Source organism: Canis aureus, chromosome 30 (assembly GCF_053574225.1).
Source record: "Canis aureus isolate CA01 chromosome 30, VMU_Caureus_v.1.0, whole genome shotgun sequence".
In the NCBI taxonomy this organism is placed as follows: Eukaryota; Metazoa; Chordata; class Mammalia; order Carnivora; family Canidae; genus Canis; species Canis aureus.
In genome coordinates this window covers 17,752,825-17,759,382 of record NC_135640.1, presented here as the reverse complement: position 1 = coordinate 17,759,382, position 6,558 = coordinate 17,752,825, and the positions used below count along the sequence as shown (strand labels likewise).

At 36.0% G+C, this 6,558-nt stretch overlaps 1 long non-coding RNA gene across 6 annotated transcripts in view; it reads right to left on the bottom strand.

The window, feature by feature from the left end:
• LOC144301758 (uncharacterized) overlaps positions 1-6,558 on the bottom strand; it is a 580,647-nt gene that overhangs the window by 510,424 nt on the left and 63,665 nt on the right. The window lies entirely within an intron of this gene.

Sequence of the window (6,558 nt, the reverse complement as noted above, 5' to 3'; positions counted from 1 at the left end):
AGCCCTCCGCCCCCCAGATTAGACCCCAAGTGGCCTACAGGGTAATTGAGAAAGACCAAACACATCATGGCAATTCCTACCTTACTAGGAGAAAAAAAATGAATATTACCTTAGGACATCAAGGAATACTAACTAGACTCACCTTCCAAGAAATGAGTTAAATGACTTGTATTAACCCTCCATACAGATACACAAATACTTATATTCCCTTGTAAAACTGATTGGGCACAAATGATTATACAAAGGCTGTAGGAATTTAACTCCTGTCTTTACCCACAGTTTTGGTAGTTTTTTAGAAGAATGCTTTAAACAGCCTTAGCACACACTAAGTAGATAACTGGGAGAAAAAATAATTCTGTAAAATTTAGGATAAAACTTCTCTTTCACCAGAAAGACCCTAATTATTTATTATGTTTTGATCATGGGAAAAAAATATTTTACATCCTACCTATCCTTCAGAGATGTATTTCCCTTAAACAGATGCCAACTATACCTTGATGTATATTTGAGACAAGCTTCGATTCACAAAGATGATTTTCTTTAAACACTATTTCAAAATACATGACCATAGGAGAGGGAGATGTAGACAGCCAAATCCCATCACATATGCATACATTTAACTTCAACAATGTCTATAGGGCTAAGCACATACTAGTAATACAAGGTCTTGTGGCTCTTTTTAGCTTACTGACTGTGTTACAGTGGGAACTTTCAGTTAAATTTCCAACTCAATCATTTCCTGGTACCCCAAATCTTTGTAAAATCAGCAAATGACTGGCTGCTGTTTCGTTAAATACAATTGGATTAAAACTTAACACACAGTGTTCTTTCCACAAATGAAATTTTAGAACAAACTTCTAGTGAACAATTGGAAGTCTCTTTAATAAACTACGACACAGATTGATAAATGAACTTCTGTGAATCAAGAGCTAGAAGAATTTTGACTCACAGTGGTGGGGCCCAAATGTATTATTTTTCTTTGCTTACATTCCTTTCCTAAATGACTGAGCAAGCTTATTAGAGCAACAAAGTACTCTGTGTCAAAACCAAAAGGGAGATTGAGGATGAAACTAAATGCGTTTGGTACAGCCTATGTGCCAAAATACATAGGACAAACGTAGAGGGGGCATTTCTTTCTACTTAATCTTGTAATTCTGTTTGGTTACTTCTCAGATAAAGAAATGAAGGTTTAACCTGGAGGATGGATGTGTCTTATCCAAGGTCACTGGATATACATAGGGGACCCTGGACATTAACATATTGGTTTGATATTAAAACTCCTGCTTATATTTTATTCCACCCTTTCAGTTTGCATTAATTATCAGAAGCTATAACCTTGATTAGAAAATCCTGAATGCTCATTTTGAATCTGGTATTGCTTTGGGAGGAACCAAGGGAGTTTGCTTAGCATAACCTGCTTTAATGATATCTGTTGCACTAATCATTTTAATTTCTTTTAAAAAAATCAAACACTTTGCTTATATGAGTTGTTAGTGTTCCAGCTTCTCACATCCATGAATTATTGTCACTGTCTTTATGACACTGGCAGCAAACACAGAGGGAGTGATATAGTTAAGGGAAAGCATGTCACCAAGAGTAAGATCAGAATTTATACAGTCCTAAAGTGTGACGTTTTACCCTTGATAGCATACTTCTTTGTAGCATAAACAATGAGAATGATCTATTTATCAAGTAAAAAAAAAAAAAAAAAAACCCTTTATGTACTATTCTCATTTTGCCAGCTTTAAAATCTACTTGTAAAAAAGGTCAACTTCGAATTACAAGCCTAGGAAAAAAATGAGAGGAGAAATTTTCATTTTCTCAAACTTCAAAATTAGTATGAATTAACTAAAGTCTTTTTCCATGTGGCTCATTTTTAATTATCTTGGGCTGATAGAATGATGATAGCTCCCAAGTCTTTGAAAGTAATAAATAAGCATAACCCCCCTCCCCGCCTTTACATTCTAGGAACGTATCCCATACATATATCAACAGAAGTACACTGTGTATGAGAAAATAAGCGAAAATATAAACATGGTATGTTTGACATTATGGAGCATCCTTGGAGAGACATTGATTTGTAATTCAGATCACATAGCATCTTTGATTTCTCCCATTTGCCCATGCCCCCTCCCAAATAAAACACAAAAGCTTTATCTGCAATGGATGGAGAGCAACCCAGGAATCTGTGCAGAGACTATCCATCACATTTCTGTCTTAATTGAATGACACCAGAATGAGATCGATAAAATGTAACAAGAGACAGCTTTGCATTTCCACACTCACTTATTCCCCCTCTCTATTACTCTCAGCCACTACCGTGACCAGAAAGCCCAAGTACAGAACATGAACCCTGCTGCCAGGCAAGCTGTTAGGATATGAATAAACTTGTCAGAGAAACAACCAAACTTATAAACGTTAGAAGGGAGATGGGGAGACAAAAGCTTATTAGAGGAGTTGAATAGGGTTCTTTAAAAAGGCAATTTCATAGATGTATTCTCAGCCCTAAATAACCTCCTCAAATGCAGTGTTTCAGATAGATAATCTGTACAGCTCTCCCTCTGTACCCAAGATTTCTTGAGAATGTATGAATGTCTGTCTCAAGAGCAGATGTGGGGACATCTCAGCTCAAATCTGCAAGTCCTAGAATAAACGCCAGGCAGCTGTGATGTCCGTATGGACAAGGTTCCTGAGATCTCCAATGCATTATTGATAACCTCATCATTCTGCTAAAAGCAAAGGCTGACATTGTTATAATCTCAACCTTCTCCTGAAGAGCTCTGGCTTTGCCTTGGAATCGATCACAGGAAGAAGTAAACCAAAGAGCAAAACTGTGCATGTAAAAATCAAGAAGGTTAAGAAGTGTCTACGACATTCACTTCACTCTGAGTGTGTTAACTAAAATCACATGACCTGCTTTAGTGTTTTAAATACCTTTGGCAGGTTACAATATAGCCATACTCTAGGCTATATGCTGCAATCATTCATGTACTATAATATTCCTCATCTTGAACTTATTAGAAGGAGCAAAAGTCTGTATTTTAGGATCAACATGTCCTTAATGTAGTTTCCAAAAAGACAGATTTATTTCTTCATTCTAGCAAATTTTCTCTATAACGTTTTGAAACTTAATTAGATATAGATGACTGCTCTGTCTTCACACAGTTTTTTCATTGCCATGGAACACCTTAAGAAAAATGCACTTCCAGAAATCTTCTTCTTACTTTTATTTTACTTTTATTATTTAAATTATAATGCAAGATTATAGCACATATTAGTGCTTAACTTCTTTATAATTTTTAAGTGTTTAATTATCTTCAGAAATACTTGGAATAATATGACAAAATATAAAAGTCACATCTCATCCCAACTCAGTTAAAGAGAGAACTAAAATGTATACCCAAAGCATGATTTAGAGCTTGAATATTTTCCATGTTCATACTTGGAGGTAAAATCTTAAGTAGCCCATCTTTGCTGTTAAGAAGAAAAGAGCACTATTTTCTTAGCTGAGAGATGGCTAAGTCATCTGCAAGATAATCATTAGTTGCAGGTTACTACTGAATTCTGAATAAATGAGCTTGCAATGAAATCATTATCTGCGCATGAAAACAATGGGTCATATGGAACAAAGGGCAAAACATACACAATTTCATTTTATCTGCAGACAGTGGTCACCTGAGGCAGGAGTTGAGGGCTGCCTGACCAGGGAAGAGTCACGGCATGCATCAGTGAACCTGCTTCATCCACCTTTTACTTGTTGAGGCTTGTGCCTGATGTCATGCACAATTTTCCCAAGTCACAGACTGATATTCCCCAACACAGAAAAAGGCCACAGAAAATGTGGATAGAAAAGGAAGAACAATAGCATCTTTACACAGGTATGCGTATAATGGGAAACATAAACAATTTTACTTGGTATATTCTAAAATAGTTCAGACTTAAAGCACCTCAAGGCTTATTATCACTGTTTCATTATGGCTTATGCTTTCCAGTGGAGTCACTGCCCATTTTCCCAAGTGCTGCAGGAGGCTCATCCCTGGGAAGAGACAAGTTTCATGCAATGTGGAACTTATCTGAGCAACATAAACTTAAACTATGTTGGAATAAATGTGTTCTATGTCTGATCATTTTTTATTTCACTTATTGCTTTTTTGCTTTAGTTCGTGGCTAGTTGTGGCTAGTACATTTGGCAATAAGAGAGTGAGGCTATTTCTGCTGTGAGCAAGCACATCACTAGGAAAAAAAACAACAACGCTAAAATATAACAAACAGCATGGGGGTTTGGGAGCATCAGAGTGGGATCTGGTCATCTCAATAAGTGTGCACTTTCCATTGGGGAAGTTGACTAACCCCGCATATGCCATACAGGTCAGAGGCTAGGAGCTGAATGCAACTGCACAGAGTGTGAGTTCACACCAAGAACATAGCTAATGCTGTGGGGTGCTTCTTCTTGTTGATGATATTGCATGTGTGTTGTTTTTAATTCATAAAACGAGGCTCTGGCTAATTAGGGGTGTTGGCACAGCTCGGACTGATGAAGAAAACGATTACAATTATAAAGGACTTCTGGGGCCAGGGCAGTCAGAGATGCTGACGGCTGCCCGTGCTAACCCCAGCGGTGTCTGTATGGTTGTCAAGTATGATTATGCTAGAAGCAGCCTGGATTTATTAGTTTTTTTTTTTTCCTATAGGATTCAAATGCCCATGGATGTGGCTCATAGTATCACCAGACTCCTAGTTCCTCTCTTGTGTTTGCCCTGAACATTCACAATACTCAAGAAAGAAAAATCCCATCCTATTTTACTCTCTAGAGGCTGTGATAAGGCAGTATGAATAAAAGAGACAAATGATCTTCCCTAAGTAAATTTTATAAGACCTTATCAGTCTTTAAACTGAAAATCAGCCTCAAACTTGTTTATTTTTCACATTCAATATATGTGAACCTGGTAAGGAACAAGAGAACATAGAGGGTTTACACCAATACAGTGAAAAAAGAACAAATCAAATTTTATTCTGGAGAATTTATTTGGGAGGGGAGGGCACAAAAATGAAAAGGATAGAAAGAGAACCTTTTTTAGTCCTGCAGTATAACCTATTGAAATGCAGCATCTAAACATAGTGGATGTTTGAGTTGCCCCCCCCCCCCACACCCTGAGTATTCTTCAGTTAGGAGGTGTGCATTGATTACATCACATTACAAAAGAGGCTGAATGGGTATTCAAATCACTGCTGTAATCAAAAGATTCTTTTTTTCAAGGCAACAACTAGATTTTTATAGTTTTTGCATTTAGCCATGGACATCCTCAAATGATAGAAAGATTCTCATTTGTGTATTCCCCCACTGGAAGCTATTGAATTGTCCTGGTTTTGTACAGTGTAGAACAATCCTGCAATAACAAAACATTTCAACTTTGTACAAAAGGTGAAGCTTTCCATTTGAAGTTTTTCTTTAACAGAAAAAAAAAATAGAGAAAATGGGCTGACAGCTTTAGAAAATTTAAACAATTCCCCTTGCCAAGATACGTATTTCATGAGTTTTCTCCAATTTCAGATTTAGTGCATATGTGTCATGTTAACAATGAATGCTTTCAATTTCAACATTCAGTTTCTTCTCTCCCTGCTCAAACCAATCTTCACCTTTTAATAGGCAATTATTTTTCTAATCATTTCTTAAAAACTTGTTTGAGGATTGTGAGACATGAGCTCTAAGTTATACATTATGGAGGCATTTAAAATAAATGGAGTGCGTTGTAAACTCTAAATGCACTTGATTGGTAAAAGTATCTCAGAATGAGGAAAAGAAGTAAGGAGACTAACTTCAAAGTATTAAAAACTTTTGTAACTTACAAATTCATAAAAATCACAGGGGAATTGGTTGAGAAGAACTCTTTTAAGGAAAAAAAATGAGCAAAGTAGCATTGGTTGTTATTGTATTAATGGGATATGTAGTGTTTATACTATTTTCTCCCATCGGCATTAAACCTCTCTGCACAAAGTAGAATATTTTCCCATTTTCTTTCTTTATATCCTATTACCTACATCGAACATACTTTCCTGTGTTGGAAAAAAAAAAAAAAACTCTAAAAAAAAAACCACCATAAAACCAAGCTTTTATAATCCCAACTGTCCATATATATACTTTCATTTGAAATATAGAGCCTCAGAAAACATTCTCGTGTGGCAAAACAAAACAGAAGAAAAACTAGTTAGAAAATAAATAATATACTATATCTTCTGAGAATCAACTTAACTTCAGGCATGGAAAGAAAGACAATGCCATCCAGCCCTGTGATACCTTAGAAAAACGCTTGTAGCAATGCTGGTTTCAATGTTGCAGACACAATCGGAAAGATGAAAATTCATGTGGCTAAGCAGTTGAAATTTGTAAAGGTGATATTGTAAAGATGATTCCAATAGCATTCAATTCAAATCAGAAAAATCAGTTGATGTTTCATGACCCAACTGATCAAACCTATAAGAGCTTCCATCAACGTTTTAAAATTAATTTATGACAGGCTGTTTAAAAGACTTGCTAAATTATTAATAGAAACATTTTAT